This window comes from Vombatus ursinus, unplaced genomic scaffold, assembly GCF_900497805.2.
Source record: "Vombatus ursinus unplaced genomic scaffold, bare-nosed wombat genome assembly UNPS02014460.1, whole genome shotgun sequence".
Classification (NCBI taxonomy): domain Eukaryota; kingdom Metazoa; phylum Chordata; class Mammalia; order Diprotodontia; family Vombatidae; genus Vombatus; species Vombatus ursinus.
The window spans coordinates 522,426-541,364 of record NW_020954238.1 but is presented as its reverse complement, the minus strand read 5'-3'; the positions used below and the strand labels follow the sequence as shown (position 1 = coordinate 541,364).

The window sequence follows — 18,939 nt, the reverse complement described above, 5'->3', positions numbered from 1 at the left end:
AGAAAATAGCTATCATAAAGAGGGAGGTTGCCCTCATCAAGAACATGGCATATAATGTTTCCTGGAGAATAGATAATGAAAAGTATTGGAAATGTGGGGACCACAAGTGTACAATGTGTGTACATTGTCAGATTCAGTCACTATGTCAGTCAATCAATTTCATTGGCTTTTTCTTTATAATAAGGGAGAGACCAATGGGTGTGGGACATATCCCAAAATGATTGGTTTACAAAAACAAAAGTCAATAATAATGTAATTTTAAAATAAAGAATATTGGATTCCAGAATAATTCTGTTTTCCTTATTTTACTAAAATGGGTATTAGTTGGAGACAGGGTGGCATAGAAAGGTTGCAATCTGCAATGGTGGAGGGAGTTACATCATGAGGAATGAAATATCATGAATCCTTTGCATTGCATTGTCTTAAACTAGTAAAGCATGGGAACACTTCAGATATAACTTGCCAATGTTTTAGCAAAACATCTGATAAAGATTCTCATTCTATTCTTAAGAAAAAAACTGAGAGAGAGAGAGATGGACAAGATGGCAATGAGTCCAATTTTAAACTGATGGAATGACCAGAGTCAAAGAGTCCGTTTTAATGGTCCAATATCATCTAAGAAGGAGATCTATAGAGGAGTGCACCAGGGATCTGTATTTGGCTCTGTGCTATTTAACATTTAAAAATATCACTGACAAAGATGAAGGAACAGGTTGTAAGCATGCTTAATTTTCAGATGTTACAAATGGATGGTGCAACTAGATGACACAGCAGGTACAGCCATGAGTCTGGAGTCCGAAAGATCTGAGTTCAAATTCTGGCCTCAGACATCTATTTTCTGTGTGAACCTGGGCAAGTCACTTAATCCTGTACGCCTTAGTTTCCTCATTTGTGAAATGAGTTAAAGAAGAAAATGGCAAATAATATTTTCCAAGAAAACCTTAAAAGGGATAACAGAGAATCAAGATGACTGAAATGATTTAACAACAGCAATCATAAATGGAAGCTGCCATACCTGGCAGAAGCATAATCCAAAAATGTTTTGGAGACAGACATTTGGTTGAATTAAATAAGAATAAATTTAGGGGTGGCAACTAGGTGGTACCTTAGATAGAGCACTGGGCCTAGAGTCAGGGAGACCTGAGTTCAAATCTGGCCTCAGATTAGATACTTGACACTTACTAGCTGTGTGAGCCTGGGCAAGCCACTTAACCCCAATTGCCTCACCAAAAAAAAAAAGGAACACATTTAGGAGGGATAACTATAAAGACATGTTTCAGTACAAAAACATGAACTTCACAAGTACAAGATGGTGTTAGGAATGGCTAGATAGCAGTTTATTTGAAAAAGAAGATCTGAGGGGCTTAATGGACTACAAGGTCAATATGAGTCAACTGTGAAATATTTTCACTGAGAAATAATGTGAATTTTTTAGTGTATTTAAGATGGGCAGAGTATCCAGGAGGAAGTAGGAATCCCTCTGTACTGTGTACTAGTCAGACTACAGAAGAAGTCATATTTTCATTTCTAATCACATTTTAAGAATTACACCTAAATGTCAAAAAGCACCAAGAGGAGGTCAAGCAGGGTGGTGACAGGCACCGTGTTTCTGCTATGTAATCCTCCTTTGAAGAACCTGAAAGGTGAGGGAGGTCATGAAGCATTCAAAGGAATTTCACTGGAAGAAGGGTGAGGTTTGTACAGCTTTGTGCCAGAAAGTAGAGCCAAGAGCAATCTGTGGGATTTCTCTGCAGAGATAAACGTGATCTTGATTCAAGGAATATTTTTTCTAACAAGTAGCCAAAAGGAGAAGGGGACAGCAGAGGATGAGGCAGGTAGACAGTGTCATGGAAACAATGAATGTGACCTTGGACAAAGCTTGAGAGATAGTAGAGGACAGAAGGGCCTGGTGTGCTGTGGTCCAGGGGGTCAGGAAGGGTTGGACGTGACCGAATGACTGAACAACAATAACAAAGGTGCTGTCTCCAAGTAGAATTTCCCTAAAAGGTGGGGAAATCCCTGGATCAAAGAGTCATAGATTTAGAGGGGGGAGGGATGTTAGTGGTTGTCAAGCCCAGCTTCCTCACTTTACAGATGAGGAACTTTTGCCACAGAGAGGGTAGGTGATTTGCGCAGGGTTGCACAGCTAGTCATTGTCTGAGGCAGGATTCAAATCTAGATCTTGCTGATTCCAAGTCTAATTAATGGCCTATCCATGATATAATATTATCTTTCTAGCAGGAAATGGGATGGCCATTTCACAAAGGTGCTGCAGTGAAAATTCTTTTTCAGGTATGGGTTGGACTGAAAGGCCCCCAAAGTTCACTCCAGGGTGCCTAGGCGGTGAAGTAGAGAGAGCACTGGGCCTGGAGTTGGAAACCTCCTCTTCTGGAGTTCAAATCTGACCTCAGGCACTTGCTAGCTGTGTGACCTTGGGCAAGTCACTTAACCCTGTCTGCCTCAGTTTCCTCATCTGTAAAATGAGCTAGAGAAGGAAATGGCATACCATTCCAGTATCCTTGCCAAGAACAGCCCTAGGGGGGTCGCAGAGAGTTAGGCATGACTACTGAACAACAACAACAAGAAAGTTCCTTCCAGCTGTACAACTTTGTTATTTTGTGAAACCCATGGAATGAATCACAACCCCCTCAGTTTGGCATCTAAGCCCCTTTATAACCTGTTTCCCAACCATCTATCCTAACCTTGTTTTACCTTTCTTGCTCTTTCAGTCATTTGAGCCATGGCTCACTGATCCATGAGATCTATACTGTGACTTTCACTTCTGTGCCCAGGTATGGAGTACAAGCACCGTTACCTCTGCCTTTCCAAATTCTTTTCTTTCTCTCACGTCTCAACTCAGGCCTCTTTTCTCCTTCCCTCACCTCCCCAGCTCCTACTTCATGCCATGCCCCCCTTTATTTACTTTGTATTTACTTTTCTGTGTTCCTATCATTTCACCAACTGAATTTAAATTCACTGAAGAAAGGGAGCAGGTCCTGGTATAAATCCTACCTCGTCATAATATTATTCTTGTGCTAATTTGCTGTAATCTATTTACTAATATTTTGTTTAAAATTTTTGCATCTATATTCACTAGGGAAATTCGTCTATAATTTTCTTTCTCTGTTTTGAATCTTCCTGGTTTATGTATCAGCACCATATTTATTTCATAGAAAGAATTTGGTAAGACTCCTTCTTCACCTATTTTCCCAAATAGTCTATATAGTATTGGAATTAATTGTTCTTTTAAATGTGTGATAGAATTCACTTGTAAATCCATCTTTCCCTGGGGATTTTTTTCCTAGGAAATTCATCGATGGTTTGTTCAATTTGTTTTTCTGAGATGGAGTTATTTATGTATTTTTCTTCCTCTTCAGTTCATCTGAGCAATTTATATTCTTGTAAATATTCATCCATTTCACTAAGATTGTCAAATTTATTGGCATACAGTTGGGCAAAATAGTCCTAATTATTTCCTCTTTCTTGGTGGTGGATTCATCCTTTTCATTTTTGATACTGGTAATTTGGTTTTCTTTTTTCTTTTTTTTAAATTAAATTAACCAAAGGTTTATCTATTTCATTGTTTGTTTTTCATAAAACCAACTTTTAGTTTTATTTATAGGTTCAATAGTCTATTTAATTTAAATTTTCCTAATTTCTCCTTTGGATTTCAGTATTTCCAATTTGATGTTTAATTGAGGATTTTTAATTTGTTCTTTTTCTAGTTTTTCTTTTTTTTAGTTGTATGCTCAATTTATTTATCTCCTCTTTTTCTATTTTATTCATGTAAGCATTTAGAGATATAAAACTTCCCTTAAGAGCTGCTTTCACCCCATCCCACAAGTTTTGGTATGTTGTCTCATTGTCATTTTCTTGAAAGAAGTTATTGATTGTTCTATTATCTATTATTTGACCCATCTATTTTTTAGGATTAAATTATTTAGTTTCCAATTATTTTTAGTCTATCTTTCCTTGGCCCTTTATTACATATAATTTTATTGCATCATGATCTGAAAAGGATACATTTAATATTTTTGCCTTTCTGCATTGGATAGTGAGGTTTTTATGTCCTTATACATTGTCAATTTTTGTAGTTGTACCACGTACCACTGAGAAAAAGTATATTCCCTTCTATCCCCATTCAGTTTTCTCCAGAGGTCCACCATATCTATTTTTTCTAAAATTCTATTCAACTCCTTAAGTTCTTTCTTACTTTTTTTTGTGGTTAGATTTATCTAATTCAAAGAGGAGGAGATTGAGGTCTCCCACTAGTATAGCTCTGCTGTCTATTTCTTCCTGTAACTCCTTGAACTTCTCTAAGAATTTGGATGCTATACCATTTGGTGCATATATGTTTAGTAATGATATAACTTCATTGTCTGTGGTTCCTTTTAGCGGAATGTAGTTTCCTTCCTTATCTCTTTTGATAAGATCTGTTTTTGCTTTTGCTTTGTCTGAGATCAGGATTGCTACTCCTACTTATTTTTTTTTTACTTCAGCTGAAGCATAATATATTCTACTGCAGCCTTTTACCTTTACCCTGTGTGTGTCTCTCTGTTTCAAATGTGTTTCATGTTAACAACATATTGTAGGATTATGGTTTTTAATCCATTCTGCTATCCATTTCTGTTTTATGGGAGAGTTCATCCCATTTACATTTACAGTTTTGATTACCATCTGTGTCTTTATCTCCATCATATTTCCCCGTTTATGCTTTTCTTTCTCCTTTGTCCCTTTCCCTCCTCACTAGTGTTTTGCTTTTGACCATCACCTCCCTCAATCTTGCCTCCCTTTATTAGCTCCCTCCCTTTTCTTTCCCCTTTTTCTTCCTACTGCCTTTAGGGCTAGTTGGATATCAATACCTAACTGATCATGTTATGCCCTCCTTGAGCCAAATCTGATGAGAGAAAGATTCAAACAGTGTTCATCTCCCTCCCTTCTTTCCCTCTGCTGTAATAGGTTGTTGTGCCATTTCCTGTAATGTAATTTACTCTTGTCTGCCTGCTCCTTTTCTTTTCTCCCAGTACATTCATTTAGCTAGATCAGATTAATCCACTTACTTAGATCCTTCTAACCCATTGATCAGATTTTTTTATCATAACATCAAAGTCAATTTATACTCACCCCGTCTATGTATACTCCTTTAAAGTGGTGTAATAACAATACAGTTGCCAAGAGTTACAAGTGTCATCTTCCCTTTTAGGGATGTAAATAATTTGCCCTTATTAATAACATGTTGTTATATTTTCTGTCCCATTTACCTTTTTATGTCTCTCTTGAGTCCTGTATTTGAAGATCAAATTTTCTGTTGAACTCTGGTCTTTTTTATAAGGAAGGTTTGAAAGTCCCCTATTTCTTTGAATATCCATCTCCTCTCCTGAAAGATTATGCTCATTTTTGCTGGGTAGTTGATCCTTAGTTGTAATCTAAGCTTCTTTGCCTTATGGAATATCATATTCCATGCCCTATGATCTTTGAATGTAGAAGTTGCAAGGTCCTGCATAATCCTGATTGTGGTTTCATGATATTTAAATTGTTTGTTTCTGGATGCTTGCAGTATCTTCTCTTTGCCCTGGTAATTTTGGAATTTGGCTATGATATTCCTTGCTGTTTTCAATTTGGAATCTCTTTCAGGAGGTGATTGATGGATTCTTTCTATGGCTATTCTACCCTCTGGTTCTAGGATCTTAGGGCAGTTTTCCTTGATGATTTCCTGAAAGATGGTGTCCAGAACCTCTTTTTTCATCGTGGTTTTCAGGTTGACCAATAATTTTTAAATTGTCTCTCCTGGATCTATTTTCCAAGTCAGTTGTTTTATCAATGAGATACTTTACATTTTTGTCTCTTTTTTCATTTTTATGTTTCTACTTGGGTGATTCTCACTCTCTCACAGGGTCATTAGTTTCCACTTTCTTAATTCTAATGTTTAACAAATTGTTTTCTTTTATTAGATTTTGTACCTTCTCCATTTGGCTAATTCTGCTTTTTAAGGAGTTGTTTCTTCAGTGTACTTTTTTTTTTCAGTTGGCCAATTGTATTTTTTAAGGACTCATTTTCTACAGTTAATTTTTGTCCTTCCTTGTTCAAGCTATTAACACTCTCTTGCATACATCTCATTTCTTTTACCAATTTCCCTTCTACCTCTATTATTTGACTATTAAAATCTTTTTTGATTTCTTCCAAGAAGGCTTTTTGGGCTTCAGACCAGTTCATATTCCCTCCTGAGGTTCCAGATGTGAGTTTGTTGACAATGTGGTCCTCTTCAGAATTTCTGCCTTGATCTTCACTGTTCCCATAATAAGAATCAATAGTACATTTTTGTTTGCTCATGGTGTCTGCTTATTTCCTAGCCTTTAAAAAGATTGAGCTATTCTGCTATGGAGTAGGGGGCACTGACCCAAGCTTCTTTTGTTGGGAGCCCAGGACCTGGTCATTGGCTTTGTGTGCTGGGGCCTCAGATGCTGGTAGTTGGAGGCTGTAAGTTTCTGGCAACTTACCTGATATTGGGCTGGAATCAGCAACACTGGAACTCTAGGGGTAGGATTGGGTAGTCGTGCCCCTGGAGGGTGCCTGCTCACCCAGGCCTTTCCTTCCTTTGGCTTTCTTAGGCTCCTTTCAGATGGATATTTTGCTGCTGTGGGATGTTTCTCAGCCTGGGGGGTACCCTTGGAGCATTTCCCAGACTTTTGCTGAGGCCCTGGGAGACTTGACTGCTATAGAACACTGAGGCACACAGTGGTTTTATGAGCTGGTTTCCACTGGTTCCTCTGTCTTTACTGAGGCACTCTGGGGTCCTGGTGTTGGTATTTGCCTGCTCCACCACTTAGGGTTCAGGATCTTCACCTAGTACACTGAGGTGAGGCTTTCCACTAGCTTACTGTACTGCTCCCCTTCCCCAGGGGAAGAGGGCCCTTCCCGTTACTCCCTCAAGCTACCTGGCTTTTTGAGCTGATGCACCCTTTCTTTCTGCTGGTTCAGCTATTCTAAGTTTTTTCCTGGGGTAATATTTTCTGGACTTTCAGAGGTTAATAAGGGATGGTGAGATCAACTTACTTCTTACTCCACCATCTTGGCTCCTAATAGTGGAACTCTGTTCTATAGTCTCTTACTCTCATCTTATTTGACATTTGTCATTTGATCTTAGAGTTAAATATGTTTTCTTACATTAATATAATATAATATTGTTGTTACGACAAAAAGCATTGCTAAGAATATTCTCATTTCTGTGGTGCCTTCATTTCTGGAATGGATGTATTTGAGGTATATGTCCCTTAATATCTCTCAGCATCAAAAGTTACATATAATTTAGTGGCTTTTCTTGAAAATTCTAAATTGATTTCCAAAAGGTTGGTTAGATTTGTAGCCCCACCAAAGGTGTATAAATATGTCTTTCTACTCCACCCCTAGCCATTCCAATATTGACATTTTTCAACTTTTATCAACCTTAATGGATGTCATGTTCTATCTAGAATCCATATGGTGGTATGTGTGACCCTGGGCAAGTCATTCAGCTCTCAGTGCTCTAGGTGGCTTTTTAGCAGTATAAGTCATAGAGAAGTGACCAATTAGCAGTGGGGGGGAACAATTTCCTTACACTGATGTTCTGTTAACCAATGAAGTCTCATATCCATCCCAGTCCCTATACTTGTCAAGAACAAGTCTGCCAATGTTTAGAGTGTAATATGATACTTGATATTATGTGTTAAATAATTATTTTCACATAACTACTAATTGAGAGCACAAAATGTAACATAGCCTCATAAATTATTAAGAATTAAACATATCAGGAATATGATGTTCTTTTCTGGGTTCTTGCTCATCCCTCATTATGGAGTGATGTCTTGACTTATGCATGAATCAGATTTAAGTGAGGCAAAGTTACACAAGGTCATGAGCCTCATTCTCTCTTCCAGTCATAAAGGTCCAGTGGCAAGACAAAAGTCAAGATGGATGACCTTGGTGTCTTCTTTGATATTTGACCAACCTCTAAGTGCTTCACAGTTCCTGCTTCCGCAGCCTTCATAACTATTGGAACAAATCATTCTCATTCATATATTCCTCAAGGGGAAATATTCACATGTTCCTAACTCACCAAGAGTTTTAAGGCCTGTTGCTTATCCTCCACCTAGTTTGACCCATGTACCAAGAAGGTTTTAACAGGTTGTGGCCACCGTGCATGCTACAACTTCTTGGAGCCACAGCTGAAAGTTGGGTGACGGGTAGACACCAAAGGTAGACGAGCAGCCCTGAAAAGGGCCCTGCAAACTCATACCAGTATTGCTAGTTCTCTCTTAACATCTCATGCTACACTCATGGACAAGTTGCAATAAATCCAGGAGATAACAAGCACAATGACAAGAAACGTTAATCCCAAGACATACAAAGATGAATTTTTTAGCCTAGTAAAGAGAAAACTGAGATAAGATATGCTAGTTGGCTTCAAATATTGTAAGGCTTTCATGTAGAAAAGTGATTAATCTAATTAGTCCACTTTTAGGAGTTTCAAAGAAGCCTAACACCTTAGGGAGAGCATAGCCTAGGGACCTGGGTTGAAATATATGGCTTTAGATACTCCTTCAATATCTCAAATTGGATGATTATTTGACTAACATGTTGTGGGACTGGCTTTTTGCATCAGTGGCGTCAAACTCAAATTGAAGTGGGTATGACTAAACTGCAAATGAAGATGCCTTTGGGTTGCACTGACTTAGAACACCACATATTACCCAGCAATACCACTACTAGGTCTGTATCCCAAACAGATCATAAAAATGGGGAAAGGACCCACATGTACAAAAGTATTTATAGCAGCTCTTTTTGTGATGGCAAAGGACTGGAAATAGTGGGGAATGACTGAACAAGTTGTGGTATATGAATGCAATGGAATACTCTTGTGATATGAGAAATGATGAGCAGGTAGACTTCAGAAAAACCTGAAAATACTTGTATGGACTGATGCTGAATGAAGTGAGCAGAACCAGGAGAACATTGTACATAGTAACAACTACTTTGTGCAATGACTAATATTGATGGACTTAACCCTTCTCAGCAATACAAGGATCTAAGACATCTCCAAAGGCCTCATGATGGAAAATGCTATCCACATCCACAGAAAGAACCATGGAGTTTGAAAACAGATTGAAGCATATTATTGGCTTTTATTCTTCTCTTCTGTTTTGTTTTGTTTCTTTTTTTCTTGTAGTTCCTCTATTGGTTGTAATTCTTCTTTATAACATGACTAATGTGAAAGTATGTTTAATAGGAATGTATAGTTAGGGCCTATATCAGATTGCATACCATCTTGGGGAGGAAGGTAGAGAGGGAGGGGGAGAAAATTTAAAATTCAAAAGCTTATGGAAATGGTTGTTGAAAACTAAAAATAAATCAATTAAAAACGTAAAACACGTATTAACAGTATCTATGTTCTTTTACTTTGCTTTGTTGAATATTTCGTAATTACATTTTAATCTGATTAGATTAGCACTCAGAAATGTTGCTGACCATATTATGGCCTATAGCCCACATGTTTTACACTTCTGCTCTATATCATATATTTGTATTGATTCCTTGCAGATTTTTATCATTCAACTTTTATCCATTGTTCAATCCTTTACTGATTTTCTTATTTTACCTGCATTAACTTTATTTATGTTTAAGGAAGGAATTGGTAAATAAATCAGATGTCACTTCACCATACTTAGTGCTACTATTAAGACTAATTCATAACTTAATTAAATTATAATTTCAATTTTTGAAAGCCACGATCATAATTTTGAGTTTAAATTCCTCTGTCAAACCTAGTCATTAGACTAAAGGTGAAAAGTACTTGGAACTGGAGAGACATTGCACAACAATGATAGGTGTTCTAAGAAAATTTGTTCATGTCCTAATGATTATATACAAAATGTATTATGTATAAAATATTAGACCTGAGAGTATCAAAGGTTGGAATTAGATGTATTCCAAAAATTAATTTGGCATTTCAATAAAAGCTATGAGGAAGAAATAACAGTTGGGAGGGGGAGTTAAGAGATTCCTTCGTTTTGGACTTGGCCTAGGTCTCCTGCCCTCCTGTCTTTAGACTGGAGTGAAATATTGTGTTTTCTGAAGGGTGTGGAGAATTCCAGACTTCCCATATTTCCATGTGTATCCTGGTGATTTTCCCATAGCAGCTGATGGTTGTTCCTGTGTTGGGCAGTTACAGATAGACCAGATGAAGATTCATGCATTGACAAGAATCACAGCAAAGAAGTTACACTATGCCTAAGGGGAACATCTCGAGAAACCTAGAGAGGGGACAGAAAGGACTCCTGAGAACCTGGAGCTGCGTGTTATCCACATGCCCCATGTCTACTTCAGCAGACCTTCGTCCTGGTCTCTGCATTTACTTCTGGGAGAGCAAAAGGCCTCTAATACATTAAATGGCCCTTCCTCAGCAAGCGTTTGGGACATGGACAAGAATCTTACAAGATCATCTGGCTTTGATGGGCTACAATATGTATTGTTTTAGGAAATTTCTAAATTAGTGATATCACATTTATTTGAATATTTGAACTTAAACTCAACCTAGAACGATATGTCATTTGGGCATAAAAAACAATCACCTTTCCTTTTAAAAGTCTTAAGCTATTTCCATGTTTTGTTTTTTTTTTTATTATTATGAAGGAGTAGTCCTAAGTTAGGGCAGCTATGTGGCACAGTAGACAGAAAGCCATTCGTGAGGTCAGGAAGACTCATTTTCCTGAGTCCAAATCTGGCCTCAAACAATTACTAGTGATGTGACCCTGAGCAAGGTCAATTCACCCTGTTTGCCTCAGTTTCCTCATCTATAAAATGAGCTGGAGACAGAAAGGACAAACCACTCCAGTATCTTTGACAAGTAAACCTCAAATGGGTCACACAGAGTCAGATAGAACTAAAAAAATTAGCTCACCAATAACAAAAACAAACTTATCACACAGTTTGAATGAGATAGGAGTCAACAACTCTATATCCTTCAACTATAGAAACATATATATAACCACCAGACCTTATCATCTACTACTCCGCCATTGAACCCTCTAGACTTTTGACACTGCCTTCTGACCTACTGATGGAACCTAAAGATGGTCTTGCCATTTACCCCACTAAAAACTTAGTGTTTCTGAGTCTTCCATTTACCGTCTGTCAGAACTTTAGTTTATATTTTGTCCTTCTACAGAGAGTATAAGTTCAAGAGAATGAACTATTTTCTTTTTATATTCTCTTTTGTTTTATTTTAATTTATGGAATAAAACAAGCATTTCTATAACAGCAGGATTTTAAAAATATGATGGCACATGAAACTGCTAATCTGTTACGTAAAACTTACTATTTCTTTTAAATATATAATAAAGATATAATGTAAATTACTTTATTTCTTCCCTCTGACTCTACAGATGGCTACCATTTGACACAAGTAGGCATGCACATATATATGTATGTGTGAATGTATGTATGGATCGATGTATGGATGGATGGATGGATGTGCGTATGTATATACACTATGATTACATATGGCTATGATTACATGACATGATTTTGAGTTCTGATCACCACCATGGTGGCTTTACTCTGGACAAATCCCAGTTTTTAAATGGCCATCCTATATTGTATTGCTTTAGAAGTAAACACAAAACTCCAGATTGGTTTTTACAAGGATTTGAGCACCTCCCTTGCTCTGGCCACTATTTCTATATTAATGGGCTCTAATATAACAGATGAATCAATATTATGCTCTAGGTATAATCATACCTGCTATTCCAATCTTCTTATTTCTTTTAAGGATCTGACCTCAAAGTCCCTTTGAAATGATAGCAAATCAGAATGCTAGGTTTCCCCATTTTGTGAATTGTTTCCATGGGCCAATTCCATCTGCATGGAATGTTGGGTTGGGCTGAGAAGAGTGGAGTGCTGCTGTCCAAACACTGCCTCCTAGCGGGCACTCCAAATCTTCAGCTTTGCTGCTGGGACTTGGGTCAGGAATGATTGAGCCCTGCTATCCAATCCAATAAATCCAATCCAATAAATGTTTCTTTAGTAAGCCTATTACATGCCAGGCACTGTGCTAAGTACTGGGGATACAATAAAGAGAAAGGCAGTTCCTACCCTCAAAGAGTGAGAGAGAGAACACACTAACATAAGCAGGAAATTGGAGGTGGAACAGCATCACCAGGAAAATCACATAGCGGTTTTGTTGTTTAGTCATTTCAGACACGTCCAACTCTTTGTGACCTCATTTAGAGTTTTCTTTTGCAAAAATAGAGAAATGATTTGCCATTTCCTTCTCCAGTTCATTTTACAGATGAGGAACTAAAGTAAACACAGTTAAGTGACTTACCTAGGATCATGCAGTTAGTAAGTGTCTGAAACCGGATTTGAATCCAGGTCTTCCTGACTCCAAGTGTTTTATTCACTGCACCACCTACTTGACCCTCATGTAGTGAGATATCTAGGGATGTGTTGAAGGCAGATGTAATTGACCTGCAAGAGCCAGTTGTTAATTTTATAGTGTCAACATTTAAATCTCAACTGTACTAGAAACTTTAACCCCTCAGGATGGCCTGAGAAAAGTAGTAGTCACCTGCCTCTCTGGGACCCCAAGCTGCCAGTCTAATTGCAAGTTGAGGAAACGGTCCCATAAGGGGTGCTATAGTCTAAATATTCAATGTCACCTTGTTTTCCCTCTTATGTATCTTATTTGACCTGAATCATTTATTTCCAAAGGTAGGAAGCTGAGTGCTGTAGTACTGGAAAATCTAAGTTCAAAATTAGCCTCAGAACCTTACCAGCTATTTGACCCAGTATAAGTTAGTTACCCTCTGTGTATCTCAACTCTAGAGTTTCCTGAACTCTAAAATGAGAGTAGTAATAGTGCCTAGCTCACAGGGTTGTTGTGAGGATCAAATGTGATGATATTTGTAAAGCACTTAGTACGCAGTAAGTACTACATAAATTCTAGCCACAACAACAACAACTGAGGTCATGGATTATATGACTGACTCTTTTCTTGAATTTTGTTTCTTATGAAATATTTCTTCTTCTTTGTTGGAAATAGATATGCAGTTTTTATCCTCCTTTGTCATTTTTAAGTCCTTTTTGTGATATTTGCCTGACTCCAGGAAAATGACTTCTTCTGAATTCTTAGGTGTCTGCCTTTCCTATTCAGAAGCCAATTACTTCAGTATTTTTTTTTATTTTAAACCATTACCCAGTAATCAAAATTCCTTTCTCAGTCAGAAATGGACATGGAGTTGGTTGGGAAGAGGAGGTTGTCTTGAAAAGATATATTAGCAATAGGATGCAAAATTCCCAAGGTGATGAAGCTTATTATCATGGACCTCAAGGCTAAATGGTGAAGGGGGAAAAGCAATGCAAAAAAGCTAAATAATATATCAATCAATATTATATATATATATATATATGCACACAAGATATAATTTTCCAGCTCCAACTTGCCACATCCTCAAAGAAGAGAAGAAGGATTTTATTTTCTCTTCTTTGGAGACAGTTTTGGCTATTGTACACAGTGTTCAGTGATTTGGGTTCTTGTAACTTTTCTTTACTTGTTATTGTCATTGTGTAGACTATTTCCCAGGTTTTTTTAAAATCCCATCTCAGACACTTACCAGTTCTATGACCCTGGACAAGTCACTTAACCTCTGCCTATCTCAGTTTCCTCATAGGTAAAATAGGGATAGTAATAGTACTTACCTTCACAAATTCTGAGGCAGCTAGGTGCAGCAGTGGATAGAGTATTGGGCTTGAAGTCAGGAAGATTCAAATCTGACTTCAGAAACTTACTGTGTGACTCTGGGCAAGTCACCTAACCCTATTTGCCTTAGTTTCTCCATCTATAAAATGAGCTGGAGAAGAAAATGGAAGGAAATGGCAAACCACTTCAGTATCTTTGCCAAGAAAAACCCAATTGGAGTCAGCAAGAGTCAGACACGACATAATAACAAGAACAAATTCCTTTGTTGATAAAGCCAAATAATATTTAAAGAGTGATTTGCAAACCTTAAAGTGTTATATAAATGTTATGTATTCTTATTATCAGTCTATGCATCCTCATAACTTAAAAGATAAGTTACATGGAGTACAGGTCCTCATTCAAGAAGGCCCATTTGACCTCATAGGTATCACTAAGAATTCATTGAATGAATTTGATGAATGGAAAATGTCTAGAATACCATGGAATTAATCCTATGAGTGGAAATAAGGATACATACATTTTATTTAAAAGAAATGGGGTGCATGAAAATAGGGGTATGAGGATTGCATGATATACTAAGAAGATATACTTATATTAGGTAAACCAGTAATGAGATTTAGGAATCACCGTGGAGCCAATTTGGGTGAAGATTAATATAAGGGGAAAACATATGTAACTTTACCCTTGTGGTAAAATAAATGACATGTGGACTGAAAGAGGAGATGATGAAGCAGAAAAACAGAAGATAATCTTGACAAAGAGGCATGATATATTAGTAGAAGGAAGGGCTTCAATTACTCAGATACCTACTGGAGTGTTCTCTCTTCCCCAAAAAGGAAAGGTAATGACTTTTGAACTTAGCTTGAAAATAATTTCATCCTTAAAAGCAAAGGAATTAAATGTAGAAATTATTACCTGTAAAGGTCTCTGAAAAAAAAAAAACAGTGATGGGTTAGTATGCACCATAATGTTGTAGAGAGGAGTTTTCAAAGGAGATTTTTCTGTGGAAGAATAAGCAAAATCACTCTCCCTTTTTATATTCTAATGGGTCACATTCTGATAGTGGAGGAAACATGCAAATGACTATTTACAAATAGGATATAGACAGGTTAATGGGGTAGGATCAAAGAGAAGTCACTAGTAGTGAAGGAGGTGAAGAGAAAAGGCCTCCTGTGGAAAATAGGTTTTGTACTTCCATTTAGAGGAAGCTAGGGAAACCAGGAGGCAGAGATGGGGAGAAGGGGCATTCCAGATATGTAGGACAGTCAATGAAAATCCCCATAGTCAAGGGAGGATTATTGTGTGGGAGGAATAGCAAAAAGGCACTGTCACTGGATCATAGGATATATAGAGGGAAAACTGTAAAAAGTGTCCATGTAAAATATAAGAAGACTGGAAAGGTTAGAGAGATTAATAGTTTTTGTTATCTTTTAGGAAAAAAAAATATTTCTCTTTAGCACTGTTTTCACAGCCTCCTTTATCTGTTTGTTCCTTAGACTATATAGGATGGGGTTCAGGAAGGGTGGTATTACAGAGTAGAACACAGAAAGAATCATGTCCTCAACGGATGCAGAAAATGAAGATGGCCAAAGATACACGTAAAAGCTTGAAATCAGAAACACTAATACAACGATGATGTGGAGGATGCAGGTAGAAAAGGCTTTTCTTCGGTCTTCTTTCACTGGAAACTTCAACATTGTGGAAAATATGCAAACATAAGAAGCAATGATGAAGGTAAAGCAACCACCTCCTACCCCGAGGCCAGAGACAACTGTAAGTATTTCATTACTGAAGTTCTCAGAGCAAGCAAGTTTGAGTAAAGAGGGGATGTAACAAAAGAACTGATGGATCACATTGGATTGGCAAAAAGGCAATCGAAATGTATAACCAGCACAGAAACCTGCAAACAAGAGGCCAGTGAGAAATCACATCAAGGTCATCTGCATGCAGACTTGGGGACTCATGATTGCTGTGTAGTGCAGTGGATGGCATATAGCAACATAGCGATCACGGGCCATGATGGTGAGGCAGGTCAACTCCACATAGATGAAGAAAAGTACAAGAAACATCTGGGCCACACACTTACTCTTTGAGGTAGCCCTGGTGTTCAACAGAGAGTTGGTAGATGCTTTAGGGAGAATGACTGTAATGTAGCAGGCATCCACTATGGACAGATTCCTAAGGAAAAAGTACATGGGGTTGTAAAGATGCCTGTCAATAGTGGTAACAATGACAATAAGCAGATTCCCCAACAGGGTAACCAAGAAAATCAGTAAGAAAAGCAAAGAATATATGATCTGCAGCTCTCGAATAACAGAAAACCCCAAGAGCAGGAATTCCTTTACAATGGTAAAGTTAGACATTTCTTGAATCTTTTATCCAGTGACCTAGGGAGCAAAAGAGAAATATATTTTAAAAACAGAAGACATTTTAGTTTATTCTCGGCACATAAGACTTTTTGAATAATGTGTTGTGTCCTTAGAGAGGCAAAAGATTGTTACATATGGTCCCTTACTGGCTTCTATTTGATACATTCACTTCACTCCTTGGTGTGGACAATTCTCTAATGACCCACATCAGAACCTGGGTATGGTGTAAGTAAATATCAATCATCTTTGAGGTCTGATGAAAGGAACGTTTCACTGCCATGCAGCTAATGCGACGAAAGCTTTTCCTAATCACACCACACAGGTTTTCAGTCAACAAATATGCAGTTTATCCCTGACCACATACTCAAAGTCACTGGGTTGTACCTGATGGCAGAGTATTTGAATATCTATGATCACCTGCATTTCATGAGGAGCCAGTGAAGTTAGATTTCAATGGCCTCCAGACATCCTGGAGACATAGTGCATAGAGCACTGGGCCTGAAGTCAGGAAGTCCTGAATTCAAATCCAATCTCAGACACTTTCCAGATGGGGGACCTTGAAAAAGTCACTTAACCATTGTTTGCTTGAGTTGTCCCAACTGTAAAATGGGAATAATAATAACACTTACCTCCCATGGTTTTTGAAAGGAACAAATGAGATAATATTTGTGAAGCACTTAGCATAATGACTGACATATAGCAGGCACCATACAAATTCTAGCTATTATTATTGTTTAAATTTTTGTTCATATGAGTTTGCCGATAAACACATCTTAATCAGTCTGATTCTCCAACCTTCACACAAGATGCCAAGATGACATATAACTTGGTAGAAATCTCTTTATATGCACAAATAGGTTGCAGGGCTTTAATTCTTGCCATTATAGGGGTTGGATATTTTAAAGTTTAAATTCAAATCATTTTTGCACATCTTTTCCTTTCAGATCCCCTAGATTTCCCACTATATCTCTCCACTTATACCTTCTTGAAGAACTTTCCTTTTAATATACTTTTTTTAAAGAGGTGAAAAATTCAACAAAACTAGCCAATACATTGAGAGAATCTGGCATTTTATGAATAGGACCACCCCTACAATCCCATCTGTCTGCAACAAAGACTCAGTGAGAGGGCTTGGCTTTTCTGGTTTGAGGCCAAGCTTAGTGAGTCACTTCTCAGTATTCAATTTGGATATATTTGTTGTCGTTCTTCCTATTGTATTTGTTGTAGTCATTGCATATATTGTTTCCTCAGTTCTACTCATTTAATGTTTCTTCTGTCAGACTATATGACTTCTTTCTGTTCTGTTTTCTTCATATTCATCATTCAGAACAGAGTATTATGCCATTGCAGTTGTGTGCCCCAATTTGTTTAGCCATTCCCTGATTTGATGCTAAGGACTTGGTTTATAGTTTTTTTTTTCTTTTGCTACAACAAAAGGTGCTACTACAAATCGTGTGTGTCTATAGGTTGACATTGGCTGTTTTGTAGAACATATCTACCAGTTAGATCTCTTTGTCCAAAGATATCAAAGAATAATTCCAAATTACTTTTCAGAATGGTTGGGCCAATTCAAAGCTTGAGGAGGTTAGTGAAGTTACTGTAAATGAGAATTTTCTCTTATGATCAATTTTGGAAGGATAAGTCCTGTAACATTGGTTAAGTGAAATAAGAATATTAGGAATATAATTTGAGTTAAAGTGATTCCCATCAAGGCCTTTGAATTAAATACATTTTTCCTGGAATGAATGCCTGTTAATTCTCTCCCCACACCCTGCTTCCCTCCCTCTGTTTCTGTCTGTCTCTGTCTTTTTCTTTTTCTTTCTGTTTGAACTCTAAGGACTAATGTGTTTATTCCATTGCATCTACACATGAGCATCCTGGATTTCCTAATCTCATCATCAATTTCCAGCATCTCTCGTAGCCATTTGCTTTCTTTTACTCCCAAGGCCACTATACCCGTTAAAGTTTTCATCACCTCTCACTATGGAGACTGCAATAACCTCCCTGTTGGTCTTAGGGAGCTCAAGGGAGCTCCTTCACCCAGTGCATCCTCTCCATAGGCACCAGAATGATTCCTTAAAAATCCAGATCTGGCCACTTGACTTCCCAGTTCCAAAATATTTAGTGGTTTCCTATGGACTCTGGGGTAAAATGCAAATGACCTTGGTGGACACTGAAAACCTTTCACAATCAGGCTTGTCTTTGCCTTGTGGCATTCCCTATTTCTTGTACATTGCTCTGTATTTCTTGGACAGAGTATTACATTCCACTACCTCTCGCCCCCCTGCTCCACTTGTGCACTTTTTCAAGGACTGTGCCCTGTGCCAGAAATTTCCTCCCTTTAACTTCTGTACCATAGAACGCTTAACTTTCCTCAAACTCAGCTCATGTGCCACCTCCTACATGAGGTCCTTCCTGATTCCCCCAGTTTTTAATCCTTTCTCCCTACTATAGAAGATACTTTACATTTACTTGGTATATAATTCCATTTATTCTTTCCTTCCTTCCTCTCTTCCTTCCTTCTCTATTTCTATCTCTCTCTCTCCCTCCTTCCCTTCATCCTCTCTCCCTCACCCCTTTGGCTCCATCTTCTTCTGTCTCTCTGTTTCTCTGTCTCTCTCTCTCTCCCCCAATTTCATCCTGTATTTGTCTATCTGTTTCAATATTTGTTTCTTTCTGTCACTCTCTATCTCTTTTTTCCCCATCATCCTCTCCATTCCTTTCTTCTTTCTCCATCTCCCTCCCATTCCCTGTCTGTCTGTGTTTCTTTTCCTCCTTCTGCCTCTATCTACCTCTCTCTCTCTCTCTCTCTCTCTCTCTCTCTCTCTCTCTCTCTCT

At 37.8% G+C, this 18,939-nt stretch overlaps 1 pseudogene; it reads right to left on the bottom strand.

Moving 5' to 3' along the window:
• Nucleotides 1-15,162: 15,162 nt before the first annotated feature.
• Nucleotides 15,163-16,095, bottom strand: LOC114042461 (annotated as a pseudogene).
• Between the last annotated feature and the right edge of the window lie 2,844 nt (nt 16,096-18,939).